Below are 23,127 nucleotides of genomic sequence, written 5' to 3' on the forward strand. Positions count from 1 at the left end.
ATGGGTCATTTAAGGTTAAAGTGATTTTTTGTTAATTTATATAAATTCAAACATTTTGATTAAACATTTAAAAAACAGTAAAATATTATAATTTCAAAGAAAAATTATACATATTTAATAAATCGATTAGTGAATTTTGGAAAAACGTTTAAAAACGTTATGTATAAGTTTCAATTATTTTTTTACACGTCACCAATAATGATTGAAAAAATGAGATTTCATACACTACATTAATTACAAAAAATTAAAAGATATAAGAACTCGACCATGATTGGGAGACTACCGCCTTATTTTTCAATTGATTCGCAGAGTTAAAGAATCGGAATTTCAGTAGCAAAAATTAAAGTAATCCTAAAATTGAGAAACGTAAATTACAAAGATACCAAACGGCATAACAAATTATTTATCGGTCAAGTTAAAGCAGACTTGAGTTTGAGGTCGAGCGATTACCAGGATTATCGTATCAAAGATTAAAAATTGATGAGCTATAAATGGATATATCTTATCACGAGAGATCAATTTTCATGATTTGTTATAGTCCATTTCAGAGAATAAATTGTCCATTCTAGCGGGATATACAAATTAGAATCGAGTATCGGAATAAATCAGGGATGAATCCCGAACGACAACGGTCTTCCGACATAGTCTGGATTCCGTGATCGTCGATCGATCGGGCAGATAATCTTCGGGAAGAATATTTTAATGGAGAGGTTCCCACACAAGAAAAAAAGAGGGAGAGAGAGTGAAATCTCGCTGGTATTTACGATGGCACAAAGAGAAGGAAACGTTTGGAAACCTGACGCTCATCTTTCATCGCATAGAATCGTTTGCCAAGTATAATGTCAATGCTCAAATCTGTGTCATTTTCGTATTCAGGAACCAGCAACGAAACACACAGAGAGAAATCGAACGCAACTACAGTTAAACTTTTTGTCCTTTTTTTTGCATTTATTCGTATCTTATTCAATCTCTTTCGGAAGGTCTCTTTTTTTTCTTTACGTGAGACTTTCGGTGCATGGATTCCAGACGAATGATTCAATGCTCGCTCCAGAAATACGTGTGATGCGCACCGCGGTGTGATTAATGCGACGAAATGCGACCGCTTGCTAGCCATCTGACGTAAGCCCGAAGCGATTCTTCCACGATAAAATTAAAAACGGAGCAACCGACGAACACGTGTTGTGTTACATAATATCAGAATTATTCGCGGAAATGTCACGCGCATCGGCGAGATTTTAGATCGATTGATTAATAACCAGACTTCTCATTATGCACGGAGTAATTTTTGTAATTTATGCACGATTGAAATGACTGCGGTCACTTAGGGAGATTATCGCTTCACAGGAATACACGTGGAGCATCAGGCAACAACTTTACGTCTGTCGGAGTTCACGCATAATTCACACAGGACATAAATTCACACCTGACATCCGCGGAATTAACTCGCGTTAAAATAATTATAAAGATCTTAAAAAAACACGCTCTTAAACCACACGCTCGTGTCCCGCGGTCACGTCCTCTCTAATGTAAAAAGGACTAAATCCTTCGATATTCCGCAGTAAGTTTTAATCTGGAAATCACCTCATTTTTTTACGATCACCTGCAGTGATTTTTACACCGCCGTTAAAAGCCATTGTTATATTAACTGCTTATTTTTTTATTACCATTCTATATATATAATTTATTAATATCTAAGAACACTATGCATGTAAATTTAACAATATTTTTTTTAAATAGTTAAGAGAAAGAAATATTAAACAAACGAGAGAAGCACATTAAACAGCTTATTATGACAGTATTTCTAAGAAATCAGTTAATAAAACACTTTTATATCGAGAGTTTGTATGTTGGTATATTTAACAGTTCGTAAAGAATAGTTTTCTAAAAAAACAAATAACAAAATATATTATAAAAGACGAAGTCACTGTCCTATAAAGTTATTTATATTGTATTATATTTGCTCTTGCAAAATTAGAAAAAATAACATAATTTTTATTATGTTTGTTCATTATATCGTGTAAATATAAAAATTACATATTTTTTTAATAAAATAAAAATAAGCATTTATAAAAAATATTATGTATGTATAATACCTTTTGTGTTTTGCATAAACACAAGATATTAACAACTGATAATATAGTACTTTTTAATTCAAACCTCATTCAGACTCATTATTTCAAATTTATAATAGAAATTCTTAAAGCATCATTAATTATATTATATAACGTAAATGGTTAGCTGAGATGTTTTTCTTCACAAATTAGTTTTCACAAATTAGTAGTATAAATATGAGTCATAACTTGTTTCTATTGTGTAAATTGGTTCGAGATCTTCGAACGTAAGGTAGATATGAATTTTAGATCAGTAAAAAGAATTTACTGTAATGTGAGTTTTATTTTTCTGACGCTGAGATGTAAAGAAATACCCCAGGTGACATCCCAGGCTTCTCAGACTAATCGTGTAAAGTGACGTTTCCAACTGCAACGAATATGGGAACCAAACTCTACTTGAGATTTGTTGCGATCAGTCCTAGAAATTATTCTAGGGAAAGGATGTTCGACCTAAAGGGTGAACATCCTCTCGACGCGCGATGCACGTGTTCTCACGATCGCGTTACGTTCCGCGTCGGGATGAAAGATTTATGTCGGTCCCGCGAGGGAGCAGCTTTCGCCTCTCGCACAAGGCGCAAGGAGAACGCGCGCGCGGACGAGAGCGCTCTCCGCGTTTTCGTGCCGGAGCGAGGCAGGAGCGCGTTGGAGATGGGTTTACGCCGAGGCTCGGGGCCGCCGCTCGCTCCCGGCGGCGATTCGAGTTTATCACACTCACCTTGACTCCGAGGACGGTGTGGATGGCCTCTTCGACGCGCGCGAAGTTTCCCTTGCCGAGGGGCCTCAGCATCTGATACTTGCCGACGCGGATCAAGGTCTTCTTCGCGGGCCCAACGACGACGCCGATTCCGCCGCCGCCGCCGCCGCCGCCGCCGTTCTCCGTCGCGTTCGTACGCGTCATGTCACGTATGTAGGTAACACGCTTCGCACGGGAATTGTCGAAAGTTCCGCCACCTCGTTAAGGCACCCACGGATTCCCGATTTTGCGTGCGCGCAAAACAGACGGGTGCACACGCGGCTTTATTGCCGCGAGAATCGGGCCCCCGCGAAACGATACGAAACGATGCGGACGATACACGGCTCGCGTGACTCGGACATTTTCACGGCTGTATACGATTGCGAGATCTCGATTGCTGCGATGAAAGCTGTCCTTTTTGTTCCCCTACACTCTCCCCCCCTCACTCTCTCTCTCTCTCTTTTCTTTATCGATCTTTGCCAACTCGTGAAACATTCGAATGTGCAGTACTAGCACGTTGATTGGATCTTGCTCTATAATTTCTTTTCTTTTTCGGTTAATCATGTTTCTATCATTATTTATTTTTATTAAAAAGTAGATAAATTTTACATGATATAATAAAAGTAAACCATTTTTAAGTCAAAGCCAAAAAATCACAGACTCTTTTTCAATAAGTTAAAAGATAAAAATTAAAAAAGTTTTTACAACGGGAAGACCAAAACCATTTCAAATTAATAATAATTTAAAAAATTAGCTATAAAATCACATGTAGAATTCGTATAATCGCATTCAACTCTATTTCGAAAAGTAAAGTTGCATACCTGTACCCTTTGCTTTCTATACCGCGAAACGCATAATGACGTACCCAGCGAAATTAATCGTATGCTTTTGATGTTAACGCGCGATTTAAATTCTGTCCTCATTAGCGAACGCGAATTGACAGACACTCTGCATTTACATGCGCCGTAAACATATTCGAATATCGTGCGGAAGCGCTGTCCCAGTAATATTTGTACTTTCATCGGTTACAATTTGCGTGGGGCAATTAATTACGTACGTTTCAATGCATTAATATTCCCGCATAATGATGAACGGCAGCAATGAAGCTTTGTATTATCTCGAAATAATTACGGGCTCGGCGTAAGTCACGCATTTAACTGTACCGGGCCGTCCGTTCTCACTAATTCAGGCCAACCCTATTTACTAGGATTGAAAGCATCAAACGCCCGACATATTTAATTCAGTTTTCTTTAATCCGATTTCTCCTTCTCATTTCGAGATGAATCCGATGATGCATCGGGATCATGCGGTTCACGTATCTCCGTCGCGGTACGCGCCGCATACAGATGATTTCGCGGCGAAGATATGATAATTACACAAAATCGAAATCGCGCGTCGCGGTCGCCTATCGCCGGGAGACGCTAATTGCACATGCCGGTGCAGCGAGGTCAGCAGGAAGTCGCTATCTAAGGCAGGACTCGGATATCTCCCGCGCTCTTTATGACAAACAGCTGTTCTGGCTGAGTCAGAGCCACGGCCTTGGCGGAACCGTACTAGAAGATTAGCCGCCGTGTTCCGCCATTAGCGCGCGAAACGTGCGTGCGTACGCCGCGGCCAAGTACGGCGCAAGAAATTCCAAATATCTCGAAATCCACTGCGTTTTCCCACGCAATCACCTCTCCTTCCTCAACACTCGACTTTCCCGTCCGCGCGATGTATTCGCGGCCTGTTTACGCGACGCTTAATCGCCTTAATCATCGCGAGCCAAGTGCATTCGACATCCGCTTGCAAGATTTTGCAATCGGACGCACTAATTGATAAAGTTAATTGCGCGGAATTATAGCGGTAAGCAAAATTTCGATACGAAGGAGAAAGACGTGGAGAGAATCAGGAAGAGAAATAGAGGGAAAGCCTTATACATAATGACATTTTTTATACTTTAAAACTTAAGGATGTATAGGATATTTCTCAAAACAATAAGAAAATTACAGATTTTTATATTGTATGTGAAAATATGATAGTAAAAAAAATTTGGCAGAAATGTTTTATCTAGATAAAAAATTATTTCAGAAATAGACATGTGTTGTAATGAAAATATAATTAATAATGAAATAAAAAATAATGAAAAAAATCTAAATTTTTTTATTCAAGTATTTTAAATATTTAAGAGAATTTATGTAAAATTTTATTGCGATACAAAGAGATCAGTTCTGTAAAATAAATAAAATTTATTTATTTACAAAATAACTAAACAGGAAATCACAATAAAACTTTGTATAAATCATCTTGAATACTTAAAGTTTTCATACAAAAAAATTGAGATTTTTCTTAATCTTATAAAAACATTTCCAAATTTTATTTACTTTGCAGAGACTCTATGTCCAATACATTTTTAAAAATATTTTAATTATATTCCTATAAATTTTTTCGCATAAAAAGTGAAATTAGAATATATACGTCTAAATTTCACACAAAGAATGAAATAATATTTTAGAACAGAAGGCGATTAGAAAATGTTATTACAAAGATAACTGATAAATAGTGTGTCCAGTAGAAAATGTAAATTGCACAAATAAATGACAACGGATGATGAATTGTGTCAATATTATTTCACACATCAGGCTAAACAAGAAAAAGCTAACTCTAATAAATTATTATAGAATCTTGAAGGAGAAAGATAAATAAACAGATAAATAGAAAGAGAGCGAATCTTCCGCGTGAAATAATCTCGATCGTTACTTGATCAACGTTTACGCGATTTCGCGGCGCTGTAACGCGACCCGAGCCTGGCCCGCCCGCATATTCGCATGGTGTCACACGACTACGGCTGACCCATTCACCCGTCTTAGAAAGAGATCGATAATGCATCAACCGAGATATGTTTTGACAGGTCGTGATAATTTCCGATGCCGGCTGGACAATGCTAGGTTTGTGCTGCCGACGACGCGCAACAGCGACGGGAACGATATCGCAGATGTTAAACTATATTTAAAAGCGCAAAGTCTCTTATCGGCTCGAAAACAAATTGTTTTCTTAATCCGTGAATTTCTTGATAAGTATCAATTAGAACGGCATATATACTGGTAATAGAATGTGATCTAACTCGTTTCTCTCTGTCTCTTTCGCTGTTTCATCATCCGTTGTTTTTTTTGCACGAGCGTAAAAAATTCAATGAAGTTTTATTAGAATAAATAAATATATATACGTGTAGAAAAAATACAATGTCTGAAATTAAAATATCGTAGTAAGAAAGTTTTCAAAAAATTACGTAAAATAGTTAATTGTAAATTTTCATTTCAAGCCTGTGCTTGAGGTATAAAACTAAAGCTAGTCAATCAGAGATTACATTTAGATTACCTGTCAATTATTGATATTATCGCACGCACGGCTCACAGACATGCCACTGTCTAAACATAGTTTGCAATTGGACAGTTTTTTTTTAATTTTTCAAAATTACAGTTTGAAATAAAAATTTAACTATTGTGTATAAATAAATATTTTACTTAATTTTTTGAGAACTTTCTCGTTGTAGTATTTTAATTCGTAAATTTCAGAACACCCTGTATATAATAGAATTTTTATGTTATATATTTAAAAAAATTACATATGTTATTTATAAGTGCAATAAAAATGTATCTCGATGACAGTCGCATTTTTTGCATTGATAGACAATGAATAATTAAAATAATAATAATAAAGTAGGTAAATCAAGGGACATATAATCATTTTGATAAGTATCTGATACTGACAAGTTAATATTTAAGTGAATTAATCTTAGTTCGAGCTTGATTCCATTTCTATTTTTCTCACCGTTTTATCGCTGTTTCTCCAAACGCAACGTACAAGTACAAGTGCAACCACTCGAGAGTTTCTTATCGATGAAGTAGCGCGTGCACGTGTCGTTGTATATCGTAAAGCGCGAAGAAAACATAGCGGTGAGAAACGTAGGAGAGAGAATTGGCAGGAAAAGACGCTGAAACTGCTGAGGGAGAGAGACCTGAAAACCTCGATAGCGTGCGTAACATCGTAAGACAATAACGATCAAGATGATTCACGGGACGCGATAAGGACAGCGTGCGTACCGTAATTGCGTCTTGCACTTTGGCCCTGCTTGCTCGCTGCTCAGCACGTGCATGACGCGCGACAATTTTCTCCGTTTTCGTTAAACATACTTGATATCATTTTGAATTTATATATTAAAAAAATATGAAAAACGTACAGAATTATAATTGTGTATTATCCGCAAAATAGGGAATGATAAATAGTGTTAATTAGAAATGGAATTAGTAAAGAAATTAAAAATAATTAAAAATCAAGATAAGTGTTCTATGTATGTTGGTTAAAACATATTTAATCTGTAGCTAAAAATATGACAAATAATATAGTAAAACAAGCCTCAACTTTGCTTGATCTTCTTCAGTCGCAAAAACATAAAATTGTAACTACTGACGGATAATGAAATTAAGCGCAAAAAATCAAATTATTAAACATAAACAAATCGGACATACATAATGGAATTTAACGCGTGATAACGCGTGATTAAATGTCCTTTATTTCTCGTCACGAAGATCTCTTCTGCTATGTTTTTGATTTATCAAATTATGATGCAGTTGTCAATTGCGTCTGCTTGAGACTACAAAAACTTCGCGATGCGAATCAATAGCCAAACAATCGAACAAACTACAGATTAAATATTTTTAACTGACCTCCACTAGTTTGTTGCTCGTTCTTCTTGGCTCACCTTGACAAATTGATTAGTTTTTGTTAAAAATAATTAAGATTCCTATAAAAAATAACCTAAGCAATTTATTTGAATAATGTTTTACGTGAATATTCCAAAACATTTTTTACAAAAATAAAAAGAATCAATTATTTTCTGCATAAAAAAGTCGAATGATTAATATATTATTGTATTCATACATCCCTTTTTTTTTCGCTATATCATTTATATTCCTTTTTTATCGTAACCGCAAAAACCGCCTACAAAGAAGGGATTCACCGCTCGTATGATTGCGACGAGGCAGCCAGCGAGCCGGCGGAGACGCGAAAAAAATACGTGCATCAGTGCGGATAGATATCTCAGCGGTCTTATGCTAATGCATCTTATTGCGTAACGACAAGCGGCGATCGATAAGTGGCGATTTATTAGCCGCGGGACATGTCCAGCGACACGCAGATGTTCGCCACGCTGATTCTGCTCTATCTCTTGTTTTTCGTCGCTGTCTCTCTCTCGCTCTCTCCTTCTCTTCGCTTCTCCATCCTCATTTCGCCTTGTCGTTCCCGGATCTTTCCCCTGCAGCAGCTTCCCCTCGTACGTCCATTGCACGAAAGATTAGGCGTAGTGCGTGCCACTCGCGCACGCATATCCCGAGACCGTGCATGTGCAACGTGCAACACTATCGCGGCACGTGCTCGCGCGATTATCTATGATCAACGTTGATATTCTCGATAGGACGACTGAATTTTCGCTGAGGAATCGTTGCGAAGTTCGAGGAAATATTTTACCTTGGCAGCCACCGTGGCAGACGTGACTCACCTGCGCGATAATGCTCAAAATAGTCAAATACGCGTAATCGGATACGTCTGATAGCGACACACGATGCCACTCGAACCGAAATCTTGTCGCGAGGAGTTACGAAGTTGTACGAGGAGTGAGAACTTAATTCTGGCATTAACGCTCCCGGTGATTCCAGAGATTAGGAAATTAAATCATGTTTGTTTGTTATCGGATTAAAATTATAATAATACAATATTCATTATATCAAAAATACAATATTTATTATATATATATTTTTTAATCGTTATCAATTATGCGAAATGCTAATAAAAAATACAGAACATAGCCAATTATCGGCTAGAGCTTATATAATGTTATACCGTAAATTACTTTCACGATACAAAATATTCTGTCGCATTATTTTTACTATCCAGCGAGAATATTTGTCTACTTTTCTACTTTCGTTTTGACGTGGTAAAACGTTCGTTTACCTTTATACTTTACAGAAAAATGTTTTCCTCATGCTAAAAAAAACAATTATACAAATTTTCAGTTTCTTCTTTTAGGTAACGCATACAAGTCTTCATTTACTTTTACTTAAAGTAAACTTCTGTGCACACACAGAAAAATACATTCTTGAATTAAATGAATATTATCTGCTTAATAAAATATTAGATAAGTTCATCGTGAGCAGCACAAATTTATACAAAATACATTCTAAATCCTAGTAATTTAATACGGCAATCAAGAATATTAAGTTAAAGCAAAAGCTCAAGGTGCTGGCTATTCTGACTTTTCTTCGATATAACTTTATAACATTCTTCGAAAGAGTACATAAATTCTTTTTTCAAATATATGATAATAACGTTTTTTTAAAGTTTGCGATGAATATATTTTAAGACAATTATGAAGATAATATTCTGAGTTAAAGATAACCGTTACTCATTAGAAAAAAAATAAACTGCGCGTAATTGTTTTTCTTAGTAGTATATTCTATAAAATTGATTTTTTTCTTCTTCATGTAATCAGAGTCCGTGTAAATTGCACGCGCTAATACATTAAATCGCACGCATTTGCCAAGTGGCGAGTCGAGAGAGAAATTGATGCCGAACCGTTCTACGTATTGTAATGCATCGCGATGGATAAGGCGAACGCGCGATTAGGTTGCACCGCCGTATACTGTGCACCAGGCCACGTGAAAAAGATAAAGGCGTGCTGAGATATAGCGACGCAACGCGACGTTGCGTGTTATCGACAATGCGTCTTCGCCGCGGAATACGCGCGTCACGCGTAAAAATTTTCCGTCCTATAGCGAGGCTATCGTCTGGAAGAAAGAAGAAAAAAGGCGAGCAAAAGAGAAACGCGAAAACAAAGAGGCGATCGCCGTCGTTTTAACGAAGCGTACGTGTATGTGTGTACGTGTGTGTGTGTGTGTGTGGATTTTTTTCCGCGCGCACGTACGCGAAATTAATTTATCGTGGCGCGCGATCCCGAGAACGTCGCATTATCAGCGTATCAGACGGCCGGCTGGCCGCGCAATCGATGGTAACAGCTTTTAATTGACCCTCCTCGCCGCTCCTCGCGCTACAAAATGCTGGCACGACAACACGACAGTGAGCGCATTATATCGATTCGCATCACCGTCATTAACTCCGCGGTTCTGTTTCCACCGTGGGTCTCTATAGCTACGCCCTACGATCCTACGTATCGACAATAGCAACAGCGTCCTCTCGTTTACTGTATCTAATTGATGATTTCGGGCAGAGGAAAGAAAATCTATTCACCTCAACTTCTAAAAATAGATTCGATACTTTTCCATATATTTAATCACATATACACTATAAATCTCGTAGGATGGAGCGTCATTTTAAAACTGGGCTTGTGCAATTTTCGAGTGATTTTCCACTCTACAAGATTTAGAGAATATAATTAAATCAAAGATCCTCTTCTTCGATCGCGGCAATCGCTCCGCTAAATTTGTAAATTCACGAGAGGATGTAGTTCGCGAATTTATATAGATGTATCTATGTCTGCACGTGCCGTTCGCCCGTACTCACGCACGTCGTCTCGTCGGGATTATTAATTATCAGCGGCCGTGTTATATTTATCGTGCGTGCAACGTCCACTTAAATACTGATTAACTAATTTCGCGACGTTGCGCGATATGACGACGCGCGAGTGCTAAAGGTAAACGAACGGCCGCAAAAACGTTCGTTCGTTCGTTCGTTCGTTCGTTCGCTTGCTCGCTCGCTCGTGATTTGCCAATCGCGCTCCGCGCGGAATTATCAGCCGGTCCCCGTTTTAATTGAACCAAGTCCAGGTATTATCGTAGTCCTCTGCTCTCGGTAATTGCTTCATTCCCTGTCGAAATTACAACAGTTGTGCATTTAACCTATTTGCGATGTCATTAGTCTATCAATTACGGAGAGAATATGTTGAGCAACTACCCGCGTACATCGTCGTCTGCTGTATCAGGAGCATTATGTGAGAGGACGTGTAACTCTTCTCGCGCGCGTACCGTCTTTCCATTACGCTGCGTCCGTCATCATCTCGACGCGTTCGTCCCGTCGATTTCATGATTGCATGTTTGCATTGGACGATGTTATCTTCCGTATTCTGAATTGTTTAATCGTGAATACTAACCTAGGATGATTTTTTTTTCCATCCCAACGTCGGAAAAATGAAACTTGTGTCACAGCGAATTACTTTATTGATTCAAAATCTATATTTACCTTTTTCATTCGGAGATTCCGAAATCCAATTTATACAATAGAAAGTTATGACTCATGTATCCAATTAGCCTATCTAATCGTTTACTCTATAAAATCAATGAAATATGACAAGAGTTTGTATTATAACTTTGGAATAATAATACGAGATTTTAAACGAGATTGGAGTTAAAAAGTATTTATAAGCAATTAATATGTTTATATATTTATATAATAAAAAAAATTGATATCATTTTTCTCAAATTGTTTACCTTTTAACTTCACATACAAATTTTTTTATATTTGTATAATACAATAAATAAATGATAAAATAAAAAAATAACATTTTAATAATTCTAGAAGAATAAACAACAATATAAATGACTACATTCTGTAAGCGACATAGACTTATTTTAAATTGCTATAAATGAACATTTATATTTATTTTAGTTTATTTTATTTTTTTTTGCTAACTATTCATTACAAACCTTTATACATATAATTCTAATGCAGAAAACTCGCAGAAATCAATTAATAAAAGCATTTTATTAACTGATTTCTACATTTTTTAAAATACTGCCATAAACTATTTAACGATTGTTTTTTTCTGATTGTTTAATATTTTCTAGGTTTCTTCTTTCAAAGAATATTGATTAAATCTATGCATAATGTGGCCTTTAGATATTGATAAATAAAACAATTATATATATAAAAATAAATTATAGAATCAATAACATATACAATATGCAGTTATTATAATAACAATAACTTTTGAGTAAGGTATAAAAAGGTAATTCTTAGGTAATTGTTTGCGCCAAAAATATTGAAGTGATTAAGAAGATCGAAAACATACAAAGTAATTATGAAGAATAACAGTTTTGTTGCTTTCCACACAAATGTACAAAGTTTAATCTTGAATTTCCGTTACAAACATGTTGCGCTAATTGTTATCTAAAAAAAAACGCATGATGCAGCCGTTCAGATGAGGAATAGACGAGTCTTATCGTCATATCAAATGCGCATTATCAATATTCCCTTATCCGCAAATCGGGTTATGACGATTACCCAATCGGCATAGCATCTTAATAAGGCTGACAGCAGAGCAAGAGAATCGTGATTCACTACTGACTCACTGTGACACACACGAGTCGGTGCAAAGTGCCAAGTGTACTTTGTCAAGTGCTAAAATCGACAGCGCCGCACGTGCCGTCGGTCGCATGTCGCACGCCGTTGATCAATTAAATCGCCGGGATAATTAATCCACACGCGGCTCACGTGGGAAAATAGCGTCGCATCTCTGATCTGAGCGCATCGGATCGTGGCGCGTTGCCACGATGATTAATTCGAATTATTCCATTTAAAATCACACCGCATCAAAAATGTTTTCGAGAGAAGAGTGGAATTAATGAAAGAGAAGCTTGTATCTTGAGTACGAATCCGACCAATCGGCAACATTTTATAGATCATGTTATTCCTGAATCAGAGTATCACATATGGACGAATAACTTTTATTGTATTAATCATAAAATTTTTATTACATTAATCCTACATTGAGAAAAGATGTTAATTTGACTAAATTTTTTAACTTGAATGAATTTCTTCAGTTCAAGTATTTACATACTTCAATAGTAAACCCTTATTTAGGTAACCCTCCGCCCCCCCCCTACCAGCGCAAAATTAATTTTAAAATATTTTAATTGGTACAACAAGTAATAATGAAAATAAATCGCAAATATATATTGCAGAACTTAAAATTTGTCAAACGGTTGATGACGTAAAAAATTGGGCAAATTTGATATTAAAAAAGGAATTTTTTGATATCAAGTTTGCCCAACTTTTTAAGTTACATTGTTAAATTTACACAAGCACCTAATTATTTTATGACCTCTCTTATGAACCAACCGCGCGACCGGCTTCTAAGTTCTGAAATATATATTTTCAATTTACTTTTATTATTTCTTGAAGCATCTAATTAGCATTTAATTTTACTATATTTATTTATTCACTTACATAAATACTTGTATTTTTTCTTGGGCGGGAAATAGCTTAATATTCAGCCAGCCCCACTCAATTTTTGTATCAATTTTAAAATTAAAGAAATTTTATAACTCACCGAACCGATGCGCGGCAGCAGAGTTGTAACGCACCTACATTAAAATCTGTAATGTGCATATAAATTCAAATTATAATATGAATTATCAAATAGATTTAATATTTCATTTCTAAATTAAATCTATGATATAACACAAAGAGAATATTTTTTATGTATTTTTTCTTGTAACTGTTTTCTTTTTTTTTATTTCCTTCATGATTTTTTAACTTGTGAAAAAAGTTAATAAATTAACTTTTCTTCTCAGACAGCACACAATATTTCTAATAAATTATTTATTATTATTTACATTTCATATATTATACCTATAAATATTTTATAGATATTTTACGTACATAAAGGAAAGAAATTATAAAATCTTTATCCAAAATGTTATTAAAATGTAGACTGCATATTTTACATTTATGGTAAATGAAAAAATAAATATTTATAACATTTAACACACCCACATTTTATAAATATTTTTGTACGATATTTATGATGAATCCTTATGAATTATTGTTCAATCTAAGATCACAAAAATATTTATGAAATATTTTTGTAAATATTTATAAAATATTGAAATAATTATCATTTTGTAAATCTTTTATATTTTATATTATGTGCTGTCTGGATTACTCCAATCCTGTTACAATAAAGTACAGTTTAGATTTACCGTGATGATAAACAGAGTGAATAATAAACTCAGATACGTAGAAAACATCAAGTAAAATAAGTTATAAATATCTCACCCAAGAGTTGTTCCGCCGTCGCCTCATACCATCCTGGCCGCCTCTCCTCTCCTCTCCACTGCCATTGCACATTCAAAACACTGATCACTCGCGAGAGTAAGGTTAACGTTTGCGCGTACACTGATTACCAACGCGACGATCACCGGGCACTCCGCACGACACCGATTATCACTGGCACGCGACAGGACGAAACAATAACGGCGGAATATGCGAATTGCACGTAGCCACAACTCTTTCAGCAGCCGCGAAATCGAACGATGCGACGGCCGATGGAAGCTTCAGAGCGACTAAAACTTTTCGAAGTTTGCGCAGATAATTTATTCACGCTCCAACTATCGCGACAACCCTTAGAGCTAAGACGAGAGGCGCCCGCCCGTCGGGAAGCAATGTCCTGAGATTGCGCCATAACCTTATAGACTAATTATCGCAACGCGACGATCACCGGGCACTTTGCACGACACTGATATCACCGGCATACGACGGAACGTAACAATAACGACGGAATGTGCGGATTGTGCACAGCGACAACTCTGTCGGCAGCTGCGAAATTCGACTGAACGATGCGACGGCCGACGAACGACGGAAGCTCGAGAGCGACGGAAACCTTTCGAAGATCGCACAGATAATTTATTCACGCTCTAACTATCGCAACGACCCTTACGAGCTAAGACGAGAGGCGTCCGTCGGAACGCCAAGTTGCGCCATAACCTCGTCAACTTTTCGCGCGCAAACTAATTGTTGCAACGCGACGATCACCCGGCACTTCTACCCACACCGATATCGCTGGCACACGACGCGACGAGACAATAACGCAGAACGTGCGTAGCCATAACTCTTTTGGCAGCCGCGAAATGCTACGAAATGAGCCTGAAGGACACAATGAGCGACGGAGGATGAGCTCCAGGCTCCAGAGCGACGGAAACTTTTCGAACGCACAAACAATAACACGCGCCACCTATTGCGCGACATCTTCATCATTGATAATCCTACGCGCGAGCGTACACAGTTGTTTCTATGTAGAGGTGCTCGCGATAGGTGGCGCATGTATTTGTCTGCGCACCTTCGAAAAGTTTCTATTGTTCTGGAACTCGTCGTCCGTCGCATCTTTCAGGTCCATTTCGCGGCTTTTCACGGTTGCCAAAAGAATCACGGTTACGCACATTCTGCGTTATTGTGTCGTTGCGTATGTACATACCATTGATATCGTTGTCGTGCGAAGCGCCGAGTGATCGACACTTCGCATCGCGGTAATAGATCTACGCGCGAGCGGTCGATAAGGTTACGGCGTAACCTCAAAACATCGCATCCCGTCGGGCGGACGCCTCTAGTCTCGGCTCGTAAAGAGCGTTGCGAGACTAGAGGCTAAGATAGTTGGAGCGTGAATAAATTATTAATGCGACTTTCGAAGGTTTCCGTCGCTCCGAAGCTTCCGTCGTTCGTCGGCCGTCGCATCGTGCAGGCTGATTTGGCAATCCGCACATTCCGTCGTTATTGTTATGTTCCGTCGCGTACCAGTGATAATCGGTGTCGTATGGAGTGCCCGGTGATCGTCGCGTTGCGGTAATTAATCCATGTGCGAGCAGTCGACGAGGTTATGGCGCAACATCAAAACATCGCGTTCCGACGGGCGGACGCCTCTCGTCTTAGCTCGTAACAGTCGTTGGTAGTTGGAGCGTGAATAAATTATTAATGCGACTTTCGAGAAGTTTCCGTCGCTCTAAAGCTCCCGTCGGCTGATTTCGCGGCTACCGAAAGAGTTCTGGCTACGCACAATCCGAGCATTTCGCCGCTTTTATTTCATCCCGTTGCGTGCCAGTGATACATCGGCGTCGTGCGGAGTGCCCGGTGTGGATACCGTCGTGTTGCGGTAATTAATCTACGCGCGAGCAGTTGACAAGGTTGGGTTATGGCGCAACCTCAGAAAGACGTCGCGTTCCGACGGGCGAACGCCTCTCGACTTCGCGACAATGCGAGTGCCAAAAAAATTGACGTTCTACGCGCGATCCGCATATTTCGTATTATTCTTTCATTGCGTTGCGTGCCAGTGACGTCGGTATCGTGCGAAATGCCGAGTGATTGTCGCGTTACGGTAATTAGTTTATACGCGAGCAGTCGATAAGGTTATGGCGCAATCTCAGAAAAGAGATAACATTCCGACGGATGGACGCCTCTCGTCTTAACTCGTAAGGGTCGTTGCGATAGTTAGAGCGTGAATAAATTATCTGTGCGAACTTCGAAGTTTCCGTCGCTCTTCGAGAAACTTCCGTCGGCCATCGCGTCGTTCAGGCTGATTTTGCGACTGGCGAAAGAGTTATGGCTATGTACATTCCGCACGTTCCGTCGTTATTGTTTCGCTCCGTCGCATGCTGGTTCCGTCGATGTCGTGCGGAGTGCCTGGTGATCGTCACGTTGCGGTAATCAGTGCGGTAAACAGCGCGAGTGTTAACCTTATTCTCGCGAGTGATCAGTGTTTTGGCGAGTGCCATGGATGTGGAGGGAGGAAAGGAGGAGATGGTCAGAATGGCATCAGGCGACGGTGGAACAATCCTTGGGTGAGATATTTGACATATTTCATTTGATGTTTACTACGTATCTGAGTTTGTTATTTGTTCTTTATCACCACGGGAAATCTAAACTTTAATGCCCATTTCCATCAATGTAGATTAATTTTGATGTCAGTTTAATATACTCTTTATCTTTTTCCAATTCTTAGAATTAAAGAAAGATAAAGATTAAGTTAAGCTGAGATCAAAGTTAATCTGTGTTGGTGGAAATAGGCATAAGTCATTGTAACAGGATTAAAGTAATCCAAGCAGCATACGATATAAAATATAAAAGATTACAAAATATAATATTTATGATAGGTATTTAAATGTTTTATAAATATTTACGAAAACATTTTATAAGTAGATTTGTAATCTTAGATTAAACAGCTCATAATGATTTATCAAAAATATCGTATAAAAATATTTATAAAATATTATAAATATGTGTATGAAATATTATAAATATTTATTTTTTTACTTATCATAAATGTAAAATATGTAATCTATATTTTAATAACATTTTGGATAAAGATTTTACCCAGATGATTTCTTTTCTTTGTGTATATAAAATATTTATATAATATATGAAATGTAAATAATAATAAATATTTATTAGAAATATTGTGTGCTGTCTGAGAAGAAAAGTTAATTTATTAACTTTTTTCCAAGTTAAAAAATCATTTATGCAAAAAAGAAAACAGTTAAAGAAAAAAATGCATTTCTATAAAAAATATTTCTTTGTTATTTTATGGACGCTATTATAATTTGGACTCATATGCACTTTACAGATTAATGCAACGTGTTACAACTCCGCTACTGCACATCGATTCGGTGAGTTATAAAATTTCTTTAATTTTAAAATTAAAAAAGAAATAGGACCGGCTTAACATTAAGGTAGCCTCCGCCCAACAAAAATTATAAATATTTGTTAGGTAAATAAAATAGTAGAATTAAATGCTAATTAGATCATTAAATAATGAAAATAAATCAAAAAATATATATATATATTACAGAACTTAGAAATTGGTTGCGTGGTTGGTTCACAAGAGAGGTCATCTTAAAAAAAATTAGATGCTCGTATAAATTTGATATAAAAAAAATTCCTTTTTCAATATCATTTAAAGATATTAAGTTACAAAATTTGATGCTCGTTCTATTTGGCAAGTACTCGAATTTAAACATCGGTCGCGCAGTTGACTGACAAGAGAGAAATCATCTTTAAAATCGAATACCGCCCAAACAGGAGGAGCACTTAATTCAGCAACTTGATATCTTTAAAAAAGGAATATTTTTAGTATCAAGTTTGCCCGAGTACCTAATTTTTTAAGATGACTTCCCTCTTATGAACCAACCGCTCGACCATCTCTAACATTTTTTATTTATTTTCATTATTTCTTGAAGCACCAAATTAGCACTTAATTTTCAAATATTTTAAAATTTAGTTTTGCGCTGGTAGAGGGGCGGCGGGTAAGCTTAATAAAGATTTTAATAACAAAAACTGTAGCTACTAAACTTGAATTAACACTTGGATGAAAACTCACAGTAGCAAGATTAATTATCATCATCCACAGGCTTTATTCTTAATAAGCGTCGCAAAGCACGATTGTCTCAACGAGAGCTAAAGTAATTATATTTCTCTCATTACGCGCAATTCCGATCTTCGAACGCGGAGAGCTTGCATCTTTCCGCCGTTTTACGTTATTTCCAAGACGATATTAATTCGCAATTGTGCGGCAGGTCGCACGTTATTTCAACGAAAAACGACTACGTACAATGTAATTTGAGCGCCACGCGAACGAATAAACGAGAGAAAGAGAGAGAGAGAGAGAGAGAAAGAAACAGTCTGCTACTTTCCCCGGGGAACCAATGCGCGCGCGGCCGATGATGTACTCGACAATCATAATTTACTACACGGCCCGCAGCATGGATAATGGGTAACATACGTCCGTTTCTTGCGGCTAACAAAACGAAGGCTGGCGCTTCCGTTCTCCACGCCGCCGCTGCCGCGCCGGGCGAGAGAGCCGCGCTCTTCGACATCTCCCGGCGCACTTCTACGTAGCGAACAGCGGTACTCCACGCCGCCGTTTTGTTCCTCGTAAAAATCGTCGATACAACTCGCGGAATAAATGACAGAGAGACGGTAAAAGGATGAGAATGGCAAGGAGGGAGGAAGGAGCCGATCGGAGCGGAAATAACGATCGCCGAATCTCCGCCTCTTTGCCGTTAAGCCTTCCTCCGATCGCTTCGATCGTCTGTTTAACCCTTAACGGTAAAGGCCCCTTTTTCGCGTAAAATTGCGTTTCTCGTAAGCGATCGAACCATTCAGTCTCTCCCTCTTTCTGTCGCGGATGCGCAATTGAATTACGTTGACTCGCGCGACACGTTGTTCTGCGTCATAGCTGGATGCATCGCAAGCGAAAAAATTGACGGCAAATTGCAACTGTTCCGTAGCCGCTCTTTGCACCTTATCTCCTCGGACGTTCGTGACTAATGCTGATAATCTTTTTTTTTTGCAATTCAATAGTTCTCGCAAACAACGGGAAAGAGTGTACGTGTTACGTGTCTTAAAACCGTAGCGATAAATGCGCAATTAAAAAAAAATATCGGCTTAGTATTGAAATCGTGTATGTTTACCTTTGCTAATCTCTTAAAACGGTACTAATAACACGTTCGCTGTTACGCATCGCATACGTGCAACGTTCAGGTTCAGGTTCGCATGAGAGATTCACGTGACGCATGCCTGACAGAACTGACAGAGCGATTATTTCATGCAATTAATTTTTCAGCATGGAAAATGCATGTTGCACCAGGAGAATACTGTTTATAACGTATCGATGTTTACGCCAAGCGGTTATTAAAAACGGTTATCATAAATCGGCGAACAACTGTTTTCCGAAAAAAAAAGTCAAAAAGCTCTCTCGGCGAGACAATATAATATTATCGACGCGTCATTTATATATTATTCCGTGGCACATAGATGCGTCGAAAGAAAAACTCGATCGAAAATTGCAAGTGTCGTGCCGCCGTCTCCGGGAAGTAGAGTCGAGGCTAAAGTTATACAGAACTTCAATCAGAGCGAATAATAACCGCCTTCCCGGGAACCCTCGGTGCAATTTGAATTAAACATCGCAAATGCACAAATAAGTGTGTCGTAGTTTCGCCGAGTTACACCGCGTATACATTGTCGCGATAGACGCGCGCTATACCTGGCATGAATCTTTTAAAAGATGCATCAGTCGTCATTGTGAAAAAAAAAAACTCGCGTGATTACGCCACGTGGCTGCACCTCCTGCTCTTCGGCCATGCGTCCGAAAACATCAAAGGTAATGAGAACGTAATCGATTGCGACGAGTGAAATGTGGTACGTCGACGTGTCGGCACCGAAGTTAACTGTGATAGTGACCATAGCGATTTTTTCCTTTACAGCGTATCGTCTATTAATATCTCGAAGCACCCACTTCTCTTTACTCTTATAGACAAAAGTAATTAACTTTTTTTCTACAGAATCTCAGTTTTACATAGATAGTTAATTACTATTATTATTAGATATTTTGAATTAGTTTGATGAAAGATCTATTTATAAATTTATCTATTAAATAAGCATCTTTATAATACGAAATTATTTAATCATTTACTAATAATTATATTAACATAATAATCATATTTACATCATTATTTATTAATATTTTCTGTCGCGACTTTTTCTCTTGCAGTGTGTACCATTAATATCTTGAAACATTTCTCCTTAATCTTGTAGACAAAAATAATTAGATTTTTATATGGAATCTCAACTTGACTTGATTAGTTAATTTAGTATTGTAATTAGACAATTTAAAATAATTTGGTAAAGAATATGTTTATACATTTATTTGTGAACGATAAGTATCTGTACGTAATTATTCATTTCATTAATATTTATATTAAGAAGAATATCGGATTATTTTTACGGGATCATTTAATATTTTCTCTTACAATTTACCGTCTATTAATATACTTCAAAGAACTGCATTTTTTTTTAATCTTCTACATAAAAATGAACTTTTTTATACAGAATCTCTCCTCCGTGCGACAAAAAAATAACAAGAGATAAAAAAAAGCCGATAAGAGCTAACATTAGTTCTTCATTAATGTGTTACAATTTTTTATTAAATTAAATTCTTTGTTAAATTTAATAAAAAATTATTTGTATTTACAAACTTATTTGTCAACAATAGCATCATAAAAAAATGGTATGCATTAATATGTTCACATTAGGACGTTAGATTATTTTACGTAATTATTTAATTTTTGACTGGATTGTTTTTTCTACTGTTCGAATGCTCGTCTATCCATTTACTCAGTGAACCGCTGTGCGCGCTCCATTCCCTATTTTCTCGGACGTTCCCTGAGGAAAAATCCATGAGAAGCTTCACTGCATCCAGTATGTAGTACAAATCTGTGCAGCCTCCTTACGGAACGATACCGTTCGTCTCACTCAATTTAACGCGCATTCATTCATATTTCCTTTCGCAACTTTTGCCAACGTTGCGCCAGCACATCGATTCCTTATCGTGCAACCTGTATTTATAGTTTACACAGCAAATCTGTGAAAGAGACATTATTTTCGTAAAGTCTTCTTTTTAATCGGTTCAGCTCACTCAGAATATACGTGTTTTAATCGCAATACTTGCACTCCTTTCAAAATTGACATTAGATTACAGGCGGAAACTTATTAACTAAACAATCATACCGAACGTCGTGTCAGCGACAGAACATATGGTCTTATCGCAAAAGTGAAACGTACTTCCCTATTTACTATATATCAAGATAGCACTTGATCGATAAGCGATAGCGGTAAGAAATTATCCAGGTATCAAAGTATCAAGCGAGAAGCGTGCCGAGGTGCGGGAACTACTCATGCGAAAGTATTGGTACTTCGATAGCATCGTAATATCGTCAGCATCCCTAGGCACGTGAGATTGAAAGAGGTTTGCACCGATAGACGTACGCGCACAATAAGGTAAAGGGGGAGGGAAAGAGGAAAACTTGGGCGGATAGAGCTCAGAGCGGCCGAGTAGAGTAGCCCGCACGGAGTGGAAGTCGAGTGGCCAGGCGAGACGAGACGAGATAGACGGACGAAAGAAAGAGAGAGAGAGAGAGAGAGAAGAGCATGAGAGAAGCTAGTAGTATCGTAAGCGAGAGAGCGCGATTCGAGAGAGGTGGAGGAGAACGAAGAAGAGACGGATAGACAGATGGATAGAGAAAGAGAGTGAGAGAGCAGGAATGACACGGTGAGAGACCGCGAGGGCATCGCGAGAGAAAGAGAGAAACCGAGGAGGGTAGGGAGGGAGAGGGGTAATTACTCTGGCGACATTGACCCGGCGGCGACCCGACAGCCGCTCTCGCTCGACTCGCTCGACTCGCTCCGACTCACCTACACGCCTACACTCGGTTTACCTCTTCACCTTCCCTCTCGCTCCTTTCTCCCTCCTCCACCCTCCCGTCGCACTTCACCACCCCGGCAAGCTCCTCTTCGACCTCCTGTCTCTCTTCCTTTTCTTCGTCTTCCTTTCCTGCTCGTGGTCCCCGTCTCTTTCTCCGCTTCTTCCACGCCGTGCGCGGCGCGGTTCATCCGAGTTCACTCCTCGATCGCCGAACCCGAAAGCACCAACACCAGAGAGACCGAACATTGTAGCCTCCGCAAGAGCCTACTCCTGCATCGGCGGGAGATTTCCGACGTGATGCAGCTCCGCGATTTAGTTGTGGTCCATCAATGAACCCTCTCCCCCGCGTACGTCGACTGCAAAGTTCACAGTTCGCGCTTGTCTATGCACTTGTCGACGGAGCTCGGTTTCTTAGCACGTGCAATTCTCGAATACACGTCTACTTCGCGTTTACTGCACCGGCGCAATTTTTCCGAGAACTGGATAGGTAATTGTCCCAATTTTTTCTTGCAGTTTTAAATAAATAACTGTTAAACGCGCGTAAGTAGATCTAAATAAATTTTTGCACGAATATTTTAGAGTTTTGTCAATATACGTAAAAATTTTGATTTAATTGACAAATCTGCAGATACTGTAAAACGCGATTTTACATAAGAATCAAGAATAAACAAAAATTAAGTAATGCGTGAATCGTATTTAAATTTTACACAGATACTCAAACGTAACACTAGAATTCTATGAAATTTTCATATTTTTAGTAATGTCTCTTTTGAGACGTGACACATCCATCCTTAATGAAAGAGATAAGAATATAAAATAAAAATATTACTTCCAGTCAATGTTCTGAATACTGCCGCACATACTTAACAACATATTGCCATTTACTGCTCGTGTACTCAATACCGCCATGCGTTTAGTTATATTTATATGATAATATTAATTAATTTAACATTAAAAGATTTTAAGTACATAACGCTCTCAACTTTTTATTTTAATACTATAATTGACGAAAGCGGCGATAATTGGAGACAATTATCTCGACAGACAAACAAGTTTATCTAAACTATTTCTCTCGACGGGGGGGATTAAAACTCCAATTTCAAATCTAAATTCTTGAAATAATTTACGAGAGATCTCCGCGATTGAAAATTAATAGAATTTTAACGTAACAGCCTGAAGCTTGAAATTATTTTACATCGTTAAAGAAACGGTAATCTTTCTTCCGTTACGTATGTATGCGTTCTATGTACGTGCCGTACTAGCGAAAC

At 37.9% G+C, this 23,127-nt stretch overlaps 1 protein-coding gene across 1 annotated transcript in view; it reads right to left on the reverse strand.

Moving 5' to 3' along the window:
- Nucleotides 1-15,266, reverse strand: part of LOC105204055 (MAP/microtubule affinity-regulating kinase 3) — a 282,108-nt gene extending 266,842 nt beyond the window's left edge. The window contains exons 1-2 of the mRNA XM_039458941.1: nucleotides 13,891-15,266; nucleotides 13,163-13,208 (exon numbers count right to left, since the gene is read on the reverse strand). The gene's annotated coding sequence lies outside the window, so the exon portion shown is untranslated. The remainder of the gene's footprint in view (nucleotides 1-13,162; nucleotides 13,209-13,890) is intronic.
- Between the last annotated feature and the right edge of the window lie 7,861 nt (nucleotides 15,267-23,127).

This window comes from Solenopsis invicta, chromosome 16, assembly GCF_016802725.1.
Source record: "Solenopsis invicta isolate M01_SB chromosome 16, UNIL_Sinv_3.0, whole genome shotgun sequence".
Lineage (NCBI taxonomy): Eukaryota > Metazoa > Arthropoda > Insecta > Hymenoptera > Formicidae > Solenopsis > Solenopsis invicta.